Here is a 24,439-nt window from a genome sequence, read left to right on the forward strand (position 1 = left end):
GGCTATTGTCCTGAAATGAAGCAATATGAAACTCCTGACTCTGTTTTCAAGGTGAAGCTTTAAGGTTAGACACCACTAACAGCTCTGAACAACATTAAATGTTTAATAAAGCAACCTGCAGCCTGCAGTGGAGCAGACACAGACTGAGCAGAGCAGTGTTTGATCCATCTCTGACCAAGGAAACCCTTTCAAAACCTTCTTCATTCCCACAGTAACAAACTGGGGTTACCCTAGCTCCTTGTTCTTCCAAATGAAACCTGTGATCCCTCAGCAGCCAAAGACAGCAAAACAAATCACATGATTTATTAGGGGCGTGATGCACTGAAGTGTTTTTCCCTGTAAAAGCTCAGCTTTGAAGGCTCCTGCCTGCGAAGTTCCCATCCCTGCACATGAACAGGAGCAGCTGAAGAACAGCACTGAGGATGCCCTGGGCTCTCAAACACAAACCCCATCAGGGCCGACTCCAGAGCCACTTCCAAAGCCCCACAGGAAAATCCACTGGTGCCAGCTGCCCAAGCAAGTGGGAGCTGATGAAACGCAGGCAGCACTGAGGGATCAGGCAGCCGATCCTGCCTCCTCCAGCCTCTCCCCCGAGATAACACACACAGCTCTGCTCACATTCATTACCCTGACTGCTCCTCACATACGCTGATCTGGCCTTTGAATCGGAATGAACTTGGCTACAAGTGACATTTCAGAGCTGTTCTCAAAGTTATCTGCTGCTTTTTATTCAAAACATGAAATAAGAAGTAACGTAGAGCATTTTAGTATCTAATGGTATGGATAAGACCAAGAAAAGAGAAACTTTCAGAAGGGTATTTCTCAAGCTCTCAGCCCAACAGCCAAATGAGAAACTTTTCATTATTTCCCACTAGTGCTGTGTGTATTATTTCTTTGTCCATGCTTCCCCGACAGGGACAACTCCACACCCGCTGCTCAGTTTTAAATAAACCCTCCCATAACAGCCTTTCTGGAGAGGGGACAAAAAAAAATCCCCACCAAACCAAAACCTCCAGAAAACAACACATCAAAGCAAAAACCCCAAACAAAGCAAAAACCACAGCAAGAGTTCTAAGAAAAAATCCCCGTATAAATCTAGACAAAAAAATCCCCTACCATAACCACTATCTTCCTCACACATCATGCTTCAAAACAGAAATAAACTGAAATTGTCATGAGCACCGCTTGGGCTGGAAGAGGCAGGGGAATTTCAACCCTCTCCATAGGATAACCACGAGGAAGTTTTTATTGTTTATTTTTTACTCCTCATTCTCCAGGGCTGAAGCACTTGTTTATGTGGCCAAGAAGAACAGGTGGAACATTTTAACTTCCATGGAAGGGCTGTCCCATGAGATCTCCACATCCATCCCAGTGGGGATCACAGAGAGGAAAAAGCCCTGAATTTTATTAACCTGACACACAGCGCTTCTAATCCATCCCCAGCAACTCTCTGCACTCCAGCTGAGTGATGAGCACTGAACAATTTCCCTGCCAGGACTCTGTCACCTCCTGCAACCCTAAAGCACTGTGGAGTCCCACAGGAGCAAGCAGAACAAGGGTTATATTTTTATATTTTTATATTTTCCTCTGGCACCTCGGATGCCACAGCAAGCCCTGAGAAGAGAGGAGCCCAGCTACAAACATGGATCCAATCAGGTTTTGTGCCAGAACAGAACTTTATACAGCAGTGTTTGGTAAAAAAGGCCAAGTGTAAAGTTCAGCATGTGCATGTTTAGCTGCATTCCCATTTATATTGCTGACTCCATGCCCTAAAAATCCACAGGAACAGCTTTTACCACCCCATGGAGGTGTACATCTTGTACATCCTCCTAGGGCAAATGCAGGTACCAGAGGACAAACCTGACATGGCACACAGGGTCCCAACCCTCCTAAATTCCAGTGCAACCCCAACCTCAAGGTAAATCAGGCCTAGTTTGATTTAAAATCAGAGCTATATTTATTTTTCACATTATTATAGTCACTACAATAATTCAAACCACAGATCTCATTTTTTTTGCACTAAAGACTAAACCTTAATTTTTATTTTAATCTTAAAGCCTTCACGGGAGCATTGGTCACTTGCTACCTGAGTTCCAAACTGAGCATCAGGACCGGTTTTTTTAGCTCGTGTCAGGGCACAGAAACACCAAGGGATGAAGCTGTAAGAGCCCTGCAGCTCCTGCATCCCTTCCATCCAACCCAGAACACCCTGAGCTCCCCTGGCAGGCAGCAGAGCCAAGGTGAAACCCAGAATGTGAAAACCCCGCACAAACAGATGGCACCGTTTGGGTTCTGAGCGCTGCTGAGCGGCTCCAGCTGCAAGAGGCAAATGCTGAACATGCTCTGAATGTGCAGAGGGTGAGCTCAGCACAAAGGGGACGATGCAACTCCTGCTCCAGAGGCACCAGAACGTGCAAACAGCCTGCACCCACCTCACAATTGCTTTATTGCACTGGGAAAGGGCAATTGCTTCCCCACAGCCCCATAACCTGGGCTGCTCTTAACTCTTTAATACCAGTTCTAACTGCAAGCCCGGGCTGGGGCTCCAGTTTGAGTCTGATATTAAACACACAGGGCAAATCAGCTCTGTCTCAGGTACTCTCACACATCAGCACGCAAGACACCAAAGAACATTCAATTATTAAGCAGGAACTGCCATATATATATAAAAATCCATCCCCAGCTCTAATCTCAAAGGAATAGCTTTATTAGCAGGAAATGGAAATCTGATTTTTGGCTTCTTTGTTAGATTTCAATAGGAAAAGGAGCAAATACGGTGTGTTTTGACTGCTTGGAAGAATAAATTCTGTAGGGATCTGTTACTATGTCAAACTCAGGGAAAGAAGTCCCCAACCTTAAGAGCTTGAATTGTATTGACTCATGTTACAGCTCAGTCATTCCCACACTGATCTCACTGTGCTCATCAGGAAACTTCTCAACAGCAAAAACCACAGGTTCAATTTGTGCCTGGCATTAAAAACCTGCTGTGGGCAGGACCAGAAATGCAGAGAACTTCCCACAGCAAGGACAGAACTGCAGATGCTGCTGGAACACTTACTGCCTATTAGCAAAATCTCAGTTTTATTTCAGAAAAACAAGTAATTCTGATCTCTACAAATAAGCAGATTCACCGAGGAAACACTGCCAAAACCAAGGCAATTTTTCTTGCTAGTCTCAAGAAAATTCAAATCAGCATTTAAGACAAAATGTATTTCATGTACAAAATTGGCGTTACAGACACAGCAATTATCTACACCAAAACTGGTTGCTTTCAGTAGAAGGTTTACCTAATCACAGCTTTTTACTGTCAGCTCACTTTAAAAAAAAGGGGAAAATAAGGGATGAAAAACATGCAAGTATCTAAACTTTTAGGTCCCAGTACTAACACATTCCAGATTTGTTATTTCACACTGTATTGTCATCTCACGAAAATGAAAGTGATATCCATTCACAGAAGACTAATTAAACCAAGTTTCCTTTCAAAATTTGCCATTCCTTCCCCAGAGAAGAGCACAGCTACATCGTTAATGCTGAATTTACAGCCTCCACTTCCTTCTTCTGTACTTCTGCTAACATTAGAAAGTGCCTGAATTCCAAACACAGCAATTACACAAAAAAAAAAAAAACATTATGAGAGAATCTACACATCACAATCAAACACTATCTATGCCACTAGTAAAACATTAATCCAATTACCAAGCCCTTTTCCTGGATAAACTTGACACAAATGTTTCCTAGGGAAGGCCAGCTTGCTTTAATCATTTACATTTTTCAACACTATTTGTTCTCACTTCGTATCCAAAGGTCAGAACTCAAAGCACTACCCCAGGCAAACTTTGGAATAAATACTAATTTTGTCCACTCTTTTAAAAGAGTTTCACTTCTGCTAAGAAAGCTGAAGTATGACAAACCAGGTTTCCCTCTGATTCATTTCAGAGTGCCTGACGTTATTTTTCATGAAGTCGTTCTGACAGTGTGCATTTCATGGGTCCTCTTTATTTATCTACATCATCACAGGCTGTTCCAGTCTGCAGGACAGAGAAATCTGTGCTGTGTTCTGAGACAGGGGAGCAGCAGCCAAACAAGGAGCAAGGCTAAGCGAGGTCCAGGTGACAGAGTTGGGATTATCCAGCTCTGCTGACACAGCCCTGCTCCCCCAGGGCCCCTCCTGACACGGTTTTATAACATTTATAAAGATTTGCACATTAATCTGCTGTTAGGGGCTGCTGATCACTCAGGTAAGGCTCCCCACCGCACTGAGTGTTTATATCAGGGTGCCTGCTGGTCAGGACCACCTGCTTTAGAAACCATTTCTCATTTTATTTACCCTTAAAACACAAACCAGAACTACTCAGTGCTCTCATGTGTCATTTACAGAGTCTGGCACTTTAACTACACAAGGTTCAAGCGAAAATAAAAGTTACTTTAGAGCAGGAATAGGTATGTTGGCTCACAAAAACCAATAAAAGTGATCTGCAGCAATTTCTGCACCCTGCCCTCATTCACAGCTGCTTTTCTCACCAGCCACTGGCTCTCAGAAATGTCCTGGCAGCCACATATATCAACAAGTTACAGAATGCTGCTCTGCACTGCTTTAAAACTAAAGTGTGTGCCTTCCAATCCAACATCCACCACATCAGCAGAACCCCAACATCCCCTGAAGTCCCAGAACAATTAACAATTAACACGTGCACACTGACCCAACACTCAGAGCCAGCTCTATGAGCTGTAGAGCCATTAAAGAATTAAACTGTAAGAAATGTAGAGGTGACTCCTGCCTGCTCTGCAGCAGAACAATAGGCAGCACAAAGAAAGACAAGGAGGTTTAGGGTTAGGTCAGTGATAAACAGCTTATTTCCTTCCCCACACACAAAAATCAAACCCAGGCTCGCTGGCAGGGAGCTGTTAACCACTCACCAGGAGACAAAGCCCCATCTTTGTCACCTTCACACAAACAAAAGTGAGCAAAAGAGGCTTTGAGAGGCACATCAAGGGATGCTCCACAACCTGGAGTAAAACTGCAAAGACACTTCTGACAGAACAGCTGTACGCATCATTATGGTAATTAAAATAAAGTCTCATCTACTTAGCATACAAGCAATTCACTGAACCTTAGTGACAAAAGGAAGGAACCATTTCCTCAAAGGGACACAGTCACACACAACTGGAACAAGTTGTCTGCTTACACTGAAGGCCACAGCAGAAAGGAGACAGAAAAGTATTCAAGAAGCAGTCCTGGCTATTTTAAGCAAAACAAAGCACTATCAACCCTAAAACACACACAAAGGAAGTGGTCGGATAGATTACGTCAGCCCTCGCCTCAATTCATAAATCCTAACCACAAAACAAGACAAATTCTGAGCCGCCTCTCTGGAATCCTGTTTAAAGCCAATACACGCAGCTCGGGTCTTGAAATACGCTCTCGAGCAACACTCGCTGATGCATCACTTTCAAACAGCAACCGGGGGGTGAAAAAAATTGTGTAATCCAAGTGAATTCTATCGCGCTGCCAGATCAAATAACATTTCCAGAAGTGCCTGCCAAGCACCCAGCCTGCCAGAGCACAATGAGCACTCGAGTGCTTGGGACTGAAACCACCTTTCACTGCTCCCACAGATCTTTAGAAAATACTTTAAACACTACCAAATTGCAGCCTTGGAAAAAACAAATAGAAGCTTTTAAACGCTGGTCCTGCTCGCAGCTTGCTGTCGGTCTGTCTGCTGATGGGCACTGGGCACGGGGATTCACCAACAAGAACAAAAACTGAGGAAACGCGGGCTGGGCTGCGCGTCTGGAACTAATTGCCTGCAGATTAAGGGCTGTGCATGGAACAGCGCTGTCTGCGGAACCCGGCGGGTCCGAACCGGGCTCAGAAAATACAAATGTGAGCAGCATCTGAAAGCGCAGCTCACCGGGCTGGGGTCGCCTCTTCCTTCTGCTTGATGCCCAGCAGTAATGTTAAGTTTAAACCAACAAAGAAAGGAATGAAGTGGCCTTGTCAAGCGCCATTTCCACTCCCCGACAATTAAAGCAGCCCCATATGGCTGGAGGAGCCATCCGGGCACACAATGCCCCACGCAGGGCAAAGCCGCACGGACCCAGACGAGCTCAAACCCAACTGCAAAACAAAGCAGAGCTGGTTTCTTCCTCAGGAAACAAAGTGGCCGAGCAGGTCTCCTGTCACTATCGTAAAACACCATTAAACATCGTTTAAAGAGTTACACCACACACTGTCCCAATTAGCGCTTCAAAGGCATTCCATTGTACCGAGCGTAATGAAAAAGTACTTTCTTCCAGGATAAAGAAAATGCAATCCTTATCTCCTCATCTCACTCGCTTTTGAAAAACAGAATTAAACACAGCAGTCCGGCTACCCCAACTGTTTATATTTAGAACAGGGAGGTAAAGCATTTGTTATGGAAAAAGAAAACAAAACAAAACAAGACAAAACCAACAACCCTGCAGCCTTTAGAGCGTTCTGAACTTCCCAGGCCAATAACAACCTACCCACGCCTCACCTACCAAGTCGATCCAACTTTTTCCAAAAAAAAAAAAAAAAAAAAAAAAAAAAAAAAGAAGCCAAAAAAACTGGAGCAACCCAAAGCGGAAAAGAGAATTAAGCCAAGCCTTTCCTCCATCCAGGCAGCTATCGTTAGCCAGGTGACAATTAATCAACTCGCAGAGCAGCCTCAATTCTCGTGCCGGGAACAGAACGGTGAGGCAGCGGGTCCCGCGGGCTCGGGGGGCTCGGGGGGCTCTCACTCACTCACTCACTCACCGCGCTCCGGTGCGGCCGAGCCCCGAGCCCCGAGCCCAGCCCGGCCCCGCTCCGGCGGCGGAGCCCGGCGGGAGGAGCGGCAGCAGCAGCAGCAGGAGGAGGAGGAGGAGGAGGAGGAGGAGGAGGGCTCCGGGAAGGGCAGGCACGGAGGAAGCGGGGCCGGCGGCGCAGCTGCCGAACAAAAGGAGGCCCCTCCGCCGCCGAGCAGCTGCGGCCGGAGCCCAGCCGAGCGTCCCGGGCCCCCGCCCGGCCCCGCTGCTCCGGCGGGCTCGGCACCGGCTCCGCACCGGCTGCCGGCCGGCCCCGCTCCGCCTCCCGCCGGAACCGGGAGCCCCGTGATTGATGGCAGCGCTGGAACGGAGGGAGCGGAGCGGGGAGCATCCCCCGGGCCGGGCAGCGCGGGGGGAAATCACATCGGGCATGGCCAGGGTGGGAAATGAGCGTGGGTAACTCGGGGTGGGAAATGAGCATGGGGGTAACTCGGGGTGGGGAAATGAGCGTGGGGCATGGCCAGGGTGGGAAATGAGCGTGGGTAACTCGGGGTGGGAAATGAGCATGGGGTAACTCGGGGTGGGAAATGCACATGGGGCATGGATGGGCAGGGTGGGAAATGAGCATGGGGTAACTCGGGGTGGGAAATGCACATGGGGCAGTTCGGGGTGGGGAAATGCACATGGGGCATGGCCAGGGTGGGAAATGAGCGTGGGTAACTCGGGGTGGGAAATGAGCATGGGGTAACTCGGGGTGGGAAATGCACATGGGGCATGGCCAGGGTGGGAAATGAGCATGGGGCAACTCGGGGTGGGGAAATGCACATGGGGCATGGATGGGCAGGGTGGGAAATGAGCATGGGGCAACTCGGGGTGGGGAAATGCACATGGGGCATGGATGGGCAGGGTGGGAAATGCACATCGGGGTGGGAAATGCACATGGGGCATGGATGGGCAGGGTGGGAAATGCACATGGGGTAACTCGGGGTGGGGAAATGCACATGGGGCATGGCCAGGGAGCCATCCTGGCCAGGACCACGCTCTGCCACACTCTGCACAGGGATTTGGCTGCCCTGCCTTCAATTAGCAAGCCATTTTGTTCAAAATCTTCCCTACGACGCCTTCCTTCCCCCCATTAGGAGCAGAAATTCATCTGCTTTCAAGTGGATTTTTTATGAAGAATGACTATTTATCTGACTGTGCATCCCCACACAAACCTGTAACTCATCCCCCAATGTCTTGTGCTGTTCCTCTACACCACAACCATGACCTTTCAGTTGTTAGTGCTGCCTTAATTTTCGAGCAAAGCCCTGCTATTTCCCTTGCAGAATAACATGCAAAACAAGTCATCTGTGTAATCCATTACCTTGGGGCAACATACACTTTATCCCTGCCGAGCAAATCCATTTCCTAGCTGTACAGTAATATTTTACCTATAAAATAAATATGGGAGTACACCACCTCTGAGCTAGTTTTACAAAGGCAAGTTAAAAAAAAATAGATAAAAATGATAATCATTAAGGTTCACAGACCCGGTTAATTAGAGCAACACCCTCAAGTACTGCCTGCCAACTTCATCTTTCCAGAGGCTGCTAATTAATGTAGTTGTGTATCTTCCTGCTATTTATCCATGCCCATTTCCACCATTTTCATACTAGAGCCTAGGAGTCCTTCAGCAGACAAAGATCTAAGTTTGAAATTTATCCTGTACTTTCTAGAAATAGCTGCCTAAAAGCTGATTAATTCCAGCGTCGCAGGGCTGCTGTGATCAATACAAATTGAGGCGGTGCAGCACGAGCTGCACTCCTGCAATATTCATGGCACAGCAGCTCCTGAACTGCGCCTTGGCCAGAGCTGGTGCAAAACACACTTTGTGTGAGAGCCCCAAAGCTGCCAGAGCTGGAGCTCAGTGCCCCAGCCAGCACAAAGCGAGCACGGCGCCTTCAGCCTCGCTCCTCCGTCTCATCAAACCTGGCAAAAGCAGGAGGGAACTCGCTGCTCCAGAGTGTATTCAAATCAGCTTTGCTCATAATGACTTCCAAAAGAGCTTTCCAGCAGGAAGTTAATTCAGGCCAGGTTTCATCACTTGAAAAATACCCTGTTGGATGGTTGTTGTTCAGAAATACCTTATCCCTCCGGGGCAGGTGACTCAGGCAGCTCGGATCACAAATCCCTAAAGTCAGTATATATTGGGGAAAGGCATTCAGATAATAATAATAATTTTAAGATGCGTGGATTTCTTTGTATCCCGTTAGGATGAAAGTTGTCCAAACAGTGCAGAGCACAGCAGCTGACAGTCTGAGCACAGCAACAGAACTGGAGACTATTCTTGAATCTCAGACACCGTCTTGCAAATCCAACACAAACCAACTTCCCAATTCAGCAGTGTGGGAGATGGCAGAGAAATCATCTCCAGTCCCATCTGTTTGTATACAGCATTCTGGAGATCCTTGAGTGAGCAGAACAGCCACAGCACTCAATCACCGACATCAGAGACAACTCAACTTTCACTAATTGGCTTTCCTAGGAGATATGGAGATCTGCCCCCATTTCAGAGACTGAAATAAAAAACATGCACAGAGTACAGCCTCGAGCTCCATTTTGCAATAGGGACTTTTTATCTGGTCTTTTGAAAATGGGCTATAAAAGATCTTTTCCTGGCCATGAAATACACCTTTGCTAGCCACAGCATTATAAACTTACAGCATTTCTCTTTGTATCCCTTCTGAAAGCTGGAGATCTGAAAAAGGGGGGGAAATTTGAGTTACACATTCACAAAGCCCATCAAGACCAGGCAAAAATCTGCTTCCACACGGGTCAGGAAAATACTCTGGGAAGAGGAGACCTTGGGTGGATGGGCAGGGCTGGAACCAGTGCCCAGAGAGCTCTCCGTGCACTCTGTGGTGTTTGGTCCAGCGTGCATCAGCCCTCTGGTGTTGCACAATGAAACAAAGCTCGGCTCCACCGCCTGCAAAATCCATCCCGGCTTTCTTGGCAGGCTCCATTTATCAAAACAAGCCTGTCATGTTGAGTACCATTAACAGATAATGAACTGAGACAAGGGATGCAGTTACAAGCAAAGCACTCCGCATGCTACAGGCCTGAGCACACAGCCAAGGGAGCTGATATTTACTATAAACATCATAATTAAATAGAACACCTAGCTGAAGAAACATTAAGGTCGTGACAATAAACAACAGAAGCTGGAAATCTGAAGAAATAAGGCTCTGACTTGCTGTCAGTAGCTCCTGCCACCGCTCAGAGGCGTGTGCACATCCAGCCCTGCACACCTTCTCCTGTGGCAGCTAAAATCTGGGAAGCACCTGTTAACTCACAGCTTTGGCTTTCAGCGCTCCCCCGAACGCTGTAACACTTTGTATCCTGTACCCACGCACTTCAGCTCATGAAAGATTGAGCGCCGAGAAGTGACAGACAGTGTATCTTCAAAGGGCTGGAAAATGTGCTGCTTTCCAGACACACGACTCATAACAAACGCGAATAATTCATAACTTCGCACCGCTCCGACCCGATTGGAAGAATATTAAACACAGACACACAAATTGGAGGAATATTAAATAAAGATGTAATCCCTCCAAGACACGAGACCCATCAATCAGCAGCACTCCCCGCTCCTGACAGAATGAGCCATGGAGCACACACAAACATTCCACCAAAGGAGCCATCCCTGCTCTCCCAGGTATGCAAACACTGGGAGCACAAACTAGCCCCGAACAGCCCTAATGAGATTATACAGATTACACAGGTCCGTTAAGTTGTTTTTCTCCAAGAGATGATGACAAAGAGGTGCCACAAGCACTTGGAGCAGCTCACCCACACAGGTTCAGAGCAGGCTGCAGAACACCGGTGCTTCACATGGACTGAATGAACACCAAGGAGCCTGAAACTCCTTCTGAGAACACGGAGACATGAACACAAGTGTCTCCTAAAGGGCTGTCCAACACAACCTCCCTGTCTAGCTCTAACCCCTGCTAAGCTGGGTCTATTTCTAAAAGGAGACTCAACACTGCCTTCAGAACTCCACTAAATCAAGCTCTCCCCTCGGATTTAACCTTGGCCAGGGGGAAGAGGAAGGCAGTGGGTTCATGGAGAACAAACTAACAGCTCAATGCTGTCCCAGCAGCGTTTCCTTGTGTGTCATCAGTCACAGTGCTCACCACAAGCTCCCCAGTCTGTCAGTGGTGCCACCCCGGCCAAAACCCCCGCGGCACCTCCAGTAAAACAAAACCTGACACAGAGGCAGCTCAAACTGAAAGCGAGCTGCAGAATTCCAGGGGTCACCTGGAGCTCTCTCAGCAGGGGAGAGGAATGGCTGGCTGGGCTGCCAGCAGGAAAGGTCACCTCCCCCTGCTCCACAGCAGCACCGAGCGGCTGTAACCCACTGCTGATTGTTTGCACTTGGACATCAAAGCACCCGGCTCCATCTAGACACAAAACCTTTGGTCAGGTGAGAGGTGAGGCTCTGTTCCTGTAAATAATGCAGTTTTCTTGGCACAAACAGCGAGAGGAACCGATCCCCAGCTCCTGACAAGACATTACTGCTGTCTACACACACATTGCTTCAAACCCGCTGGCAGCAGGAGCCGTGCCTGATCTGTGACACCCACAGGAAACCTGCTCTGAGCTGTGGCAGCCACAGCACCGAGGCAGCTCCACAGTTACACCAGGCTGCTCCTTCACACTGCTGAACTGCTCACTCCTGAGAGAGGAGAGCCAGGGCACTGCTGCTCCTGCCCAGCACAAAGCACAGGCCATTTGGGGCTGCACTCCCAGCCCAGGGAGGCTGTAAACTGCTGTGAACTCTGCTGTAAAACTCTGCTGTAAACTGCTTTAAACTCAGCTGTAAACTCAGCTCACAGCTCAACAGCCATGGCCACTTCTGCTGCACCACACTGACACAGAGAGCGCTTCACACAAACCAGCGTGCCAAGGGTTAATGCCATTTACAGTGAAACTGCTGGCACTGGCATGAGCAGAGGCACATGCCTTGCCTCTCTCCAATCCCCAAAAGGAACCTGCACCTTCACAGACCAAGGACCTTCAGAGCCTGGTTTTGTTTGCTGGGTTAGGTTTTGTTTGGCTGGGGTGAGGTTTCCCTGTTAAACAGAATTACCAGCACTATCTCACATTTTATGGCTCAGCAACTGAGGCTCCCTCCCTGCACTCACCTGGTGCTCAGGATGTTCCAGTGGCCTCTGGCCAAGCCCCGAGTCCTCACAGGTCCTGTTAAGCTCCAGCACCACAGAGGCACTCTGGGCTCTCAGAACATCTGAGCAACTTCAGCCTCTTCTTAACGACCAGAATTGCAGGCAAAGCCCTCCTGTAACTGCCACCAGCAACTGCCACCAACTGCCCGGTGCCAGCCCTGCAGGTCACCCCGACAGCGCCCAGCTGAGCACACAGGCACAAACCAAAGGCTGGCTCAGGAATAAACCCAGCTCACTGCCCACCCTGTGCTCCCTGCTGCTCCTTAGGAGGGGAAAGCTGCCTGGGACTGCCTGCCCCTCATCAGGGAGCTGTGACACAGCCCCAGAGCGCCCCTGGCACAGACACAGCATCCCTGAGAATGGGACAGGACGCCAGGGGTGCCTGGGACAAAGCCTGGGCTGTCTGAGCACACTCAGCATCCCTGAGAGCAGGACAGGGGTGCCTCCCTGCACTCTGGGGTGCCTGGGACAAAGCCTGGGCTGTCTGAGCACACTCAGCATCCCTGAGAGCAGGACAGGGGTGCCTGGGACAAAGCCTGGGCTGTCTGAGCACACTCAGCATCCCTGAGAGCAGGACAGGGGTGCCTCCCTGCACTCTGGGGTGCCTGGGACAAAGCCTGGGCTGTCTGAGCACACTCAGCATCCCTGAGAGCAGGACAGGGGTGCCTCCCTGCACTCTGGGGTGCCTGGGACAAGGCCTGGGCTGTCTGAGCACACTCAGCATCCCTGAGAGCAGGGCAGGGGTGCCTCCCTGCACTCTGGGGTGCCTGGGACAAAGCCTGGGCTGTCTGAGCACACTCAGCATCCCTGAGAGCAGGACAGGGGTGCCTCCCTGCACTCTGGGGTGCCTGGGACAAAGCCTGGGCTGTCTGAGCACACTCAGCATCCTTGAGAGCAGGACAGGGGTGCCTCCCTGCACTCTGGGGTGCCTGGGACAAGGCCTGGGCTGTCTGAGCACACTCAGCATCCCTGAGAGCAGGACAGGGGTGCCTCCCTGCACTCTGGGGTGCCTGGGACAAAGCCTGGGCTGTCTGAGCACACTCAGCATCCCTGAGAACAGGACAGGGGTGCCTCGCTGCACTCTGGGGTGCCTGGGACAAAGCCTGGGCTGTCTGAGCACACTCAGCATCCCTGAGAATGGGACAGGGGTGCCTCCCTGCACTCTGGGGTGCCTGGGACAAGGTCTGGGCTGTCTGAGCACACTCAGCATCCCTGAGAACAGGACAGGGGTGCCTCGCTGCACTCTGGGGTGCCTGGGACAAAGCCTGGGCTGTCTGAGCACACTCAGCATCCCTGAGAACAGGACAGGGGTGCCTCGCTGCACTCTGGGGTGCCTGGGACAAAGCCTGGGCTGTCTGAGCACACTCAGCATCCTGGCTGCTGCCGCCTCTCTGTCACAGCAGGCATCAAACAGCGACAGCGCTCCCCCGGGGAGCTGTGAGCGCCAGGCAATTCACATGATAACACTGAGAAAAGCAGGGTTTTACAGGAAGGCCTGGCTTAGGAAGTGCTGCGGAAAACAAACAAACCAAAAATACCAGAGAAACCCCAAACAACCAACCACAGCCCAACAAGAGAGCCCAGCCCTGTCAGAGCTCACTCCCAGGTGCCCGTACAATGAAATGAGCGCTCCCAGCAGTGCCAGCCCAGTTCCTGCTGCCTGCTCTGCCCCCCTGAGCACCCAACTCTGCCAGGACAGAAACCCCAGACCCCAAATCATCCTAAAACCCTGACCCCAAATTCCCCCGAGCACCCAACTCTCCAGGACAGGAACCCCAAACCCCAAACCCTGCTGAAACCCTGACTCCAAACCCTCCTGAACTCTGCCAGGACAGGAACCCCTGTGGCCAAGCAGAAGCAAACCTGAGGCAGAGAAGGGGACACAGCAGGGTTAAAACCCAATTCTGGGGCAATGATCTCACATAGCTGCACCTCAAAGAAGGTAAAATTGAGCCAGAAGTACAGGATGATTTTTCTGGGAAGACAGAAGGGGGGGAAACCCTTTGTTTTGTTCTGGTACTTCTCATCTGGTTTGTTTCCTCTTCTCTGTAGGGACCAACACTTAAATTCAAAAGTGTCTCTGTAAAAAAATCCCTGCCCTGGGAAATTCCACATTACAGAATGGTAAACTGTAAGCCAAGAATATTAAAACAAAATGCAATGTGTCTGCCAGATTTTGTGGTACTTAGGGCAAGACACCAACCTGTTCAGCAGCTTCTTGAATTTAACACAAAGGAATGCACACAAGTCCTTTTAGAATGTATTATCTTACATAGAAAAAAAAAATCAAAATATTTGTCCAAAAAAGCCATTTAAAAGGAAAAAATTACATACTTGAAAATGTAACAAATGGATTAAAACAAACAAGAAGCTCTTTGTTCTCAGATGAATATAAAAAAGCAAACAAAATAAAATTCTCAATAGTTAAATGTGTGTGGGAGGGGTGAAGCCAAAGGAGGGAGGAAGAACTGAGCACATGCATCTCTTCCAGCTCTATCAAAGCAGCTGTAAAACAATGGGAGTTTGCCTGTTCTTCCCTCCAGTTTAAACTAAGAGCAACTCTGGGAATGGAAAACTTGATACCTCCATCAGAGCCTGTGGAATGTTTGAACTGCCGTAGCATAAAGCAAGCTGTACTCACTGAAGGAAATGACTCCCAAATGCTTCCTCTGCAATCTTCCTTCCAGAGCCTGCCTGATCCTCCACCAGGGCATTTCCTCCACTCAGCAATGGAGCTAGCAGAGATGGAACATTTGCAATGGATTTACAGCTTTTATTGAGATCACAGAGGGGATGGGAGCTGAGGCTGCAGCTCGGGTTTAGAGCAGTGATCACACATTCAAAGGCCTCTGAAAATTCAAGATTTTTTTTTTTTTCTTTTACAAGTGACAACAAGCACAGGATGTGACCGTACCTAGAATAACCTCTCCCCCCAGACAGGAGATAAGCTCTGAAAACAGGAAGTTTCCAGTGTAATCTGGAGACAATATCAGCAGCCTGAAAGTACTCAGGTCCCATTCAGTCGCAGGAGGAGGGAGCTCTTCACTTCCCAAATCAGAGCACAGGGCACCCAGGGGAGGGCACTAACCCAGCACTGCTCCTCACACCTCCCAGAACCCCCAGGCATGGAATAATTCTCGTTTTACCCCTCTTCTCTTCCACGAGTAAGCACACAAGCCAGCTGCCCTCCCACAGGAAGCATTATGATTTTAGCAGTTTGCTGGACTCGTTTGGATTTGTTTTTTCTCCAGCAGACAGGGATTTACTGGTGCAGGGCTGTGTTTCACACAGCACTCAGTCTGAGCCACCTACACAGGAACTTTGAGTCAACTGAAAGGAAGCAGCAGATTTTTGATAGCTGCTATCAACCAATTAACAGCCAAAAAAGCTTTTCAGAATGAGTTTTACAATGTTGCTCACGCTGGAGATGAGGAGGTGGCAACAGCTAAGCAGGGCTCACACCAACTCAGCAAACACTGTCACAAGGAAAGGATCCTGCTGTATATTTCAGAAATCAGAAATCAGCTCCGAGCTGCTTGTCAACACAATGCACGTTCTGTGTCAGTATCCAACACAAAACAACAGAATCACTCTGAAGGCTCATGAATCCCATTCTCACGGCTGTGTTCTGACTCTGAACTTCCTTCTAATTCTCAAGTAAAACACACAATGGTCTTAACTCCATTGATGTTGGGTTTGTGTGTACCTCAGCTATACAGAATGTTTAAATCAGTATTTTTAGGAAGGCTAAACCTGCAACACATCAGGTTTTCCTTTACACGGTTCCTTCAGTGGCCTATTACAGAATTCGACATAAAAGGCATCCCAGGTGTTCTATTTAGCTTCTTGCTATATGGAGATAAAACAGCAAAAACTTCAGATACATAACCTCCACCAGCATGAGGCAACCAAATAATCCAAGGCATCCCGGCAGTGAGGACGTGTGAGAGGATTCTGTGGAATTTCCCTGGAAGCCCTTGCAGAAAGCTCTGAAATCCCAGAGTGCCATTCCCCCAGTGTAATCCATGTCCCAGCATTACACGTGGGATGAAATCCCCTCTGCAGACTGCAAACCCAGCCCTGAAACACACACAGGGTCATCCAGAAAACAAACACTCAGCAAGGAAGTCCTGCATGAAACCCACAGGAAAAACAAACCCTCCTGGAGCACGAGGATGTGAGACAATTCCCCAGGTAACAACAAACAGCTTCAGAGGCAGCAAACACTGCAAACCCCTTGAACGAGGGGGACAGAGCTGTGCCAGGGCTGCAGGGAGGTGCCAGGGCATTGCAACTGGAAATGCAATTCCAGTGCTGCTGGTAGCCCCACTGAGAGCACTGAGGGGGAATCCACAAAGCACAGAAATCACAGAAATTCACAAAGCAATCACAGAAAGCCACCAAGCACAGAGCTCAGGGACATCCCAGGAAAGCCCTGAGTGTGCCCAGCTGCCAGTGCCCCCATGGACCGAGCCATGGACCAGGGAACAACTGGATGGACATGGAAAGGGCACAGGGACCCAGAGGGACCATCAGGAACCCAGAAAGGGGGGCTCGGGCAGATCCCAACCCGTGATTCCCAGAACAAACCACAGCACCTTCCCGTTCTGAGTGCTGCTCCCTCCCTTTCCGAGCTCTCTGTCTGGCTTTGGAGAGGTGAATGACAGGAACTGCTCGATTTCCATGCTAATGTTTTATCAGAAAGAAGTATACATGTCACATCATGAGCCCGTTAACAATCCATTCCTAAGACTTGTAGTAAAGCTTGGCAGGCAACTTCCTCCTGAAATGAGATCTGCTGCTCTGCTTTTCAGGATCTGAACGTGCTGGTGTGGCACATCAAGAGGTAAAAACACCATTTAAAGGCTACACTTTATTCCAGTTTCACAGAATCAGCATTGAGCAGTCACAGAACACACACCAGGTTGTCCATCTCACTCTTTATTACCCTCAGCCATCAAGTCCCAGGAGGAAACTCTGAAATCACTTCTCTGCTGCAGCACACGTGTGTGTAAGTTCACATGCAGGTAAACATGCAGCTGTCAGTCCTCTCTTCCCCCTTCCCAAGGAAATCTCCCCTCTGGGGCACCAGGAGCCAGCCAGGAAACTGAATTTGAAATGTATCTGAAATAAGCAGAGCTCGCTGGACAAATGAGGTCAAGAACAAGGCTGACAATGGCCTTAGATTCAGTTCTTGGAATGAAAAGACAAAGTCCCTTTCATGGCTCCCACTACAAAGAAACCCATCATTAGACCTCATTTTTGTCAGTTCATACAAAGGCTGAAGATACAGACAAGTGGTGTTTAAAGGAAAAGCCTTTGAAATGAAATGGCTCCCAAGAATATCCCTCCATCCAGGGCAGAAGGAAACTTTCCTCCCCTCCCTTGTCAGTCCAGCTGAAGGTGGCAAGCAGTGTTTTCCTCATTAGTTCCAGACCTGGGCTGGGCTCTGTGCTTTGTTTGTGGGCTTGGTGGCTGCTTTTGTTTTTTAAATAACCTTTAAGACATCTCTCTGTTGATTAAACCATTTTCATCCTTCAATGAGTTTGATTCCTATTAGTTCAGACTGCAGAGAAGACATTGATTTTTACTATGCTCAGGATCAAGAGAAGTAACAGCTTTTCCAATTAAACAACTGCTCCCCACGTTAAGTAGAAAAATATGTCCACAGCAATAATGTGCAGGCATCCAGAGCACTGTGCAGTGCCAGCAACAGCTCACACACATGCTTGTAATAACTTTAACCTTTAACTCAGGAACAGGAAAACTCCATGAATTACAGACAGCTCAGCCCCAGTTAGCTCTGCTGATAAGAAGCTGGAGCACTGAGAGGCTCAGAATTACAGACAACTCATCTTCCAGCTCAGAATTACCATCATCCCACCACACAAATCACCACACTGGGCCCCCACCTACTGAAATAGAAATCACAACCAGAAATGGTCAGAGGCTGCTGCCTCTCCTCTCAAATGAAGCTTTTATACCAAACAAATCCATACAGTTCTCGTGTTACAGCCTTTCACAGGGCTGCACCGTAAATCAAATATTTTATTCCACACCCTGCAGCTATTTCCACATTTAATAACTGACATGGGAGACAAGTTTTAATCTCCATCAGGCTGAAACAATTACTGTCCTCATAACCACTCAAGTCAGAGGTAAAAATTACGAGATTTCTATTACCCAACTGCATATTCAGGGGGAAACACACACACAAAGAACCAGCAGTGGAACAGAAAGGGGAGCACAAACATCCATAGTGCCCAGTTTTTAATGTGCCACAATGGCCACTGCTGGCACTCCAGGATTTCTTTAGGCCAGAAAAGAACAGCAGCAGCCCTGCCAAAAACCAGCACAGAGACAAGGGATCTGCACAGACGTGACACTTGCAGATGTAAATATTCCCTGGCCAAAAACTCCGGCTTTTAACTTTTTCTTGGCATCGAGGAAACAATTGCCATGCTCGGAGGAAAAATCAATTAAAACTCGAGCTGAATTAGAGAGCTGGGAGCCAGCCCTGAGCACCATCAGCACCTGGAGGCTTTACAGAGCTCAGGAAATTCCCTCCCAAGGACTCTGGGGCAGGGTCACAGGACTGGAAAATGAAAGGGAGAGATGAAAGTGTCACACAGACACTCACAGCCAACAGCAAAAAAACCCCTGTGTGAAACCTCACTGTGGAATTTGTCTGTTATTACATGTTTTACTACCAGTTATTACTGGCTGCTAGAAAGGGATATTAAAAATCACAGCAGGTCAAGACACTGCTTCTTTCTCTATTAATATATTGAGGCAAAAATGCAGTGATTCACCTCCTGTCCAAGAAAGGGAGAAAATGCCATCAAGTCTGAACCATTCATCCTTTTATTTATGCTCTCTAAAGACCTCCAAAGATACTTAAACATCCAAATTATTTAAATCAGCATGAGAACACACGAAGGATGTTGGAGCTCACAGCGCAGGAATCCCCCTAGAGCTAAATAATTAAGCAGCATCTTGCAGAAAAACTCTCCAGGCCAAACTAATATTCAGGTTTCCAATAAAGAGCGAGCCCATGTGCTCGGGGAGGAGGGCAGGAGGCAGGCAGAGCCATTTTTATTGTTTTTCCTCAGCAAAACGTCACCAGTGGCTGCTCAAGAGGGGAAGGAGACGCTGCCTTGGCTCAGAGCACCCTCTAGAGCCAACTCCTCATCCCTGAACCATCGGGGTCCCAGCCCGGCCCTGCTCCCTGCACTGCTCTGAAATCAGCAATATTTCACCTCTGGGGATCGGGAAACTCGGCAGCACTGCATGCTCCAGGGAATAAATGTATTTTCTAAATTTACACCCGGGTACATTCATCTCTGCTCTCCCCGAAGTCCCACCCGTGTGCTGATAACAAAATTAGACACCACCTCTGACCAAAGTACAAAGCTATTAAAAATAAGGCACTGTTTCCCAGCTGGAGGAGATGAGCCACCTCATCCTGAATAAAGACTCAGCTCTGTTTTCCAAAACTCCGCATGCACCTTTCACTGAAGTGAATAAAGAAGCTTCTCTGTCTCCCAGATTTTTTATATCAGGCAGAGCATGGATTGCAGGAGCCATCCTTGAACTGCAATTTTTAATTATTTGTAAGTGAAAGATTTTAAGGCACAGGTTCAGTTAATTAACATCCACTTAATTATCAAACTATGACCAAAAGACCCATTTCAGCCTCAAATGAGGGTAACTGCAAATGTGTCATTCAGTTCTCACTCACTGACTGTACACTTTTTGCTTCAAGCAGGTACACCTAAAAGATAACAGTGACAGGGTGAGCTGTGCAGAGAGCCTCTAATCAGGAACTAGTAATCAATTCAATTATCAGGAATTAATTTCTTCCAAATCCCAGCCCTTAGGAGGAGAAGGACCACAGAAAAACCAGAGTGCAGAATGTAGTGATGTCTTTTTGGTTTTATCCCCCAAATCAGGCAGACTCCCAGAGCTGGCTGAGGACACAGAACAAGTTACACAAGGCCAGCAGCTCCCAGGGAGCTGTGATAATCCTGAAACAAAGGGCAGTGCTGTTCCTTCACCCCACCACCCTCATCCTCACTCAGGGCCACAAGAAGGCAGGGGACACACAAGGTGAGCTCACCCTCAGACCTGAACCTGTGCTTCAGAAAATCTACAATTATCCTTCCAATCTGATGAGGACATCATCCTTCATCTGAGGGGACTCAGAGACCTCTCCTGAGGATCTCCTCTGGACACAGGGCTCTGAGAACTCAGGGCTACCTCCAAACAGCCATTCCCTCAAAGTAAATCACAGGGGAAATGGGGAGTTTAAATAAAATTATTTAATATTTAAACAAGTTCAACATAAAGCCAAAGAGGCAGAAGAAAATAATTTGTCTCTTCAACACAAAGTTACTGCCAGGAAAATAAGGATTTGGAAAAGGTCAGAAAAATTCTTGGCAACACAAACAGGCGGAAAGACTGATGTACAGAGAGGACAGAGCACACTTCCATCACAGACTGCCTGCCTCAGAGATCCTTGCTGCAGCAGAATCACAGCTTTGAAGGCCAAATGAAGTGTCACAGCCAGCCAAGGCATCTCCCAGGCTTCCTGCTCACAGAACCTGCAGTTCCACAACACTCAGTGCAAGAAGCAATGAGAGGTTTTAGCTGAAGCCTTCTCACAAGTTTCTTTGCCTTAGGACATCAACCAAGAATTAAGCACAGTAACTAAAACCTCACGTATTGAAAGGCAAACCAGAGCCTCTGACAGCTCCAACGCTCAGTACAGACTCTTCCCAAAAAGGATCAATGTGCAGCCCCTGTTCCAGCAGAACCCATTCTCTCTGTAACCCCCTGCTCTGATGGTGAACAAACTGCTGTGCACCTAACAAAAATTACCTGCAATTCCACTGACACAGCAGTAATCTTGGTGGCTCTCACAGCTTTTGCTAAAGAGCAATTCTTCAGACCTCATTTCCCTTTCACTTGACCAAAATAGAAAGATTAAGGTAAGCCATTTACAGCTCGGAAAAGGAAAACTTGTTCCATGTTATTTTTAACCAGCTACACTGAACTTAAAACCATTCCCAGAAATTATGCCATGGCTTTCAGCAGCAACATTGATGCCTCCCACAGCCAAAGTCTGGGCATTTCCTCCCTCCCTTACATTAATGTGTTTATCCAAGCATAATTCCATTAGCATTATGTAACACAGACAATCTTCTTAGGCATTTGGTCATTGTCTCACCCAAAACTCACCCTGCACACAGGAGCCCTGACTGTGGGGCTGTGATCCCACAGCTGTCCTGTGCTGACACACAGGAGCTGGTGATGCAGAGCTGAGCTGACACCTTCAGCTGCTGAGCAGCTCTGCTGGATCCTCACCAAACCCCTCAGAACACAACAGCATCACTGGCCAGGGCATCTCCTCCCCTCACAACAATAAATTATCCTAGCACCTGGGATTCTTCCTCCAAGAAAACAAATAATTTAAAAATATCTTTCATGTTTATCAGCTGTCTACCCCTCCTGCACACTGAACACAGCAAGTGCTATTTGCAGTTGTGTCTGTAATTTGACATTAATTCCTTAATCTTCTTAAGGCAAGGCAAGCCTGTAGATCATTATGAGGTTATTTAGAAGAGCACACCTCAAGTGCTACATGAAATGTACATTTTATTAGGAAAATAAGTTAACTCAAGTTTTGTGTTTTGTCATTCCCACACCTGACAAATAAATCAACCTCCTTTGGAGAGCAGTGAGCAGATGCCCTATGGAGCAGTGTAATCCTCTTTGGGGTGCACAGGGGCTGCTAACCAGATTGTGGGGCTTTCCCAGGGCTCAGCAGGACTGTGCCCTTTGCTGACACTATTCCATAACAGTGCCAGGGCAGCATCTCCCCTTGGTGTGCCGGCCCAGCTGTGAGCCCCTGGACAGCTCCCACCGTGCCCTGCTGCCCCAGGCCAAGGCACACCCAGCACAGGCTGCTCCAAAAATCCACTTTTGGCAGCCTCTGAAACTCCACAGGGGCTTCACCAGGCCTTTCCAAAATACTGGTAATAAACAAAATCAATCAAGCCCCCAAGCAGCACAGGGCAGGGACTGCTCTGTGCCCACCACACACCATCCTCCTCCTCCTCCTCCTCCTCCCATGTACAAAGGCCTTCAGCCACACCAACGCTAAATCCAAGTTCCAAGCCAAGGGGTTTAGTTAAGCCAATAAAGATGAGCTTAGAAACAGCTTTTAAAAAATTACCTGGGCAGGGTGAGCTCCTGAACTGAGTCGTGGGACTCACACTGCTGCCCTGGTGAGAGGAGGGGACCAAAGCCACACCTTCCTCAAGTTTAAATTGTGTAAGCAACTGCTGTGCTCAATTTCCAGAGCAAGATTCACTCTGATGCAAATTCACATATTTCACTTGCTCATACGATGGCTCCTAAAGCTGATTTTGTGAAAAACAGGATGTGAAAGAGCAGCTACAGCTACCAGCAAAGTATTTCTTGCTAGTTTTACAATCACAAGGCATTTTGTAATTAAATTGCTAATGCTGCAGAACCTAGTTTTGGTCAAATCTACATCTAATTACATTCATCAATTAGCCTGTAATTGCATTTTTCTATTTTTAATTCCTAAGACTTTGCTGGGTATATTTGACAAACTGATCTTCCCTGCTTTTGGTTCCTGGGATGGGGTGGAGAAAAATGCCAGACTACAGAAGATGCTGAATGGTTGGAAATATCCTTATGCTCTCAAATTCAGGTTTACCTGGAATGCAGCAATGACCTGCAGTGGCCAGAGGGCCAGAACGAGTGCTCACAGTGCACACAAGCTGAAAAGGGATTCCATCACCACCCTGCCACATTCTGGTTTCTAGGTACATTTCTGAATGCAGAAGTGAGCTCCTGAAACTGTTCTTTTCTGCCTCAGAAAAGCTTGCACCCAAGTGATTACTGTCATTTTCAGGGGAGATAATCTACCAAAAATAAAGGAAATCCCATTCTGAAATTTTACTTGCACTGTGAGCTCATCTGGTGGAAAAAATGACATTTCAGTACCTTTTCCTCCAAAACACCAATGGAAGGAACACAGAGTGAGGAATACTCTGCTTCAGGGTTTTGCCTGAAGGTTCATGACACAAACAATTATAAAAACAAAAATGAGCTGAGTAGGAAACATTTTTTGCTGGAACCCAAAGTGAGCAGGCAGGCAAGCATTGATCATCCACCTCCTCTCTGTAGCACATAATTAAACAGACAACTTTTATTTCCAGTACCAAGACACAGCTGAGTCCATGAAACAAGGAGCTAAAACTTTGCCAGACGTCCCCACAATGACACAACGAAAGCAGAGGGTTTGTTTCTCTGGGAAGGGCTTTGTTTCTAAAACTAAAGATGCAGATTATCCCACTAGGAGTTATCTGCTGTTTCCCCACAGAGTCATCAGCACTGTGGTGCTGCATGACTGCAAACCCATAACCTATGTCAGAATCAGCATACTTCAAAAATAAAAACCTTCTTCAGGAGCAGTAATACCTTCCTCAGGAGCAGTAATACCTTCTCCCAGCCACTGCAGGCATGCCCTGCTCTGGAGTGGCCCCTGAACCACTCCTGGAACCCTTCAGAAGTTATTCCCTAAGCAGAGAGCCCTAAGCTTGTCAGGGATCAAAGTTTACAGGGATATTTATACAAACTTCCTCCCCAAAGAGTCACGACTCCTGTTGAGATAGTGAATTACTCTGGGCACACTTCACCCACAGAAATTCTGTTCTCTGTGATGAGCCAGCAGTAATTGTAACCGAGAAAAACTAATCCCACTTTAAGAACTACTTTTAATGAATTTCAGCTCTATGTGCCAATTCTGGTTAAGAACCCAATAACTTTGGTGCTGCAGCTGATTAGGATCCAACCGAGTTGGATTTGCTGCCATTTACATTTCTCAGAATGCCCTAATAAGATCAAGTGTGATCCAATAGCAGCAAATACAAGATTTTGATTTTTTTTTCCACCAGACACCACAAAAGAAATCTGAGTTATTACCCAAGGTAGCAAACAAGTCAGCACGCCTTCAGCTGTGGTTAGAACCGAAACTGTCAGGCCTCACTTAGCACGTAGAGCTCTGCCTTTGCATATTTCTGTGTTTGTCTCACAGCTTATTAAGTTTTGCAAACAAAAGCAGTCGCGCTCTTGCCAACAGATTATCGCGTTTTATTATCAGGGATCATCCCAAACCATCAATGCACCTACAGAAAGGAGAGACTCCAGCTGCAAGTGTCCCTGGGCAATGGCAGGGGGTTTTCTTTGTGTCAGCAGCAGGCACACAGCAGCGTTTGGAATTGCAGGATGGTGTTTTCATCTGCCATGACAGCTGAGGCTGTGTAGATACCAAACACACAGTAAATGCAGCAAGCATCCCTTTTAATAAACTGCCACGGAAAAAGTATGAAAAAAATGATTCAAGCTGAGGA

General features: G+C 47.8%; 1 protein-coding gene and 1 long non-coding RNA gene across 3 annotated transcripts in view; one reads left to right on the forward strand and one right to left on the reverse strand.

Moving 5' to 3' along the window:
• RERE (arginine-glutamic acid dipeptide repeats) overlaps nt 1-24,439 on the reverse strand; it is a 160,114-nt gene that overhangs the window by 115,086 nt on the left and 20,589 nt on the right. The window contains exon 1 of one of the 2 annotated variants that reach the window (XM_063177016.1): nt 6,779-6,793. The exons of the other annotated variant lie outside the window; for it this stretch is intronic. The gene's annotated coding sequence lies outside the window, so the exon portion shown is untranslated. Of the gene's footprint in view, nt 1-6,778; nt 6,794-24,439 lie in introns of those variants that run through there. 2 annotated transcript variants of the gene reach the window in all.
• Nucleotides 7,095-9,349, forward strand: LOC134429734 (uncharacterized). Its single transcript, XR_010030641.1, has 2 exons — nt 7,095-7,207; nt 9,024-9,349. It is a non-coding gene; the product is annotated as an uncharacterized LOC134429734 (long non-coding RNA).

Source organism: Melospiza melodia, chromosome 26 (assembly GCF_035770615.1).
Source record: "Melospiza melodia melodia isolate bMelMel2 chromosome 26, bMelMel2.pri, whole genome shotgun sequence".
In the NCBI taxonomy this organism is placed as follows: domain Eukaryota; kingdom Metazoa; phylum Chordata; class Aves; order Passeriformes; family Passerellidae; genus Melospiza; species Melospiza melodia.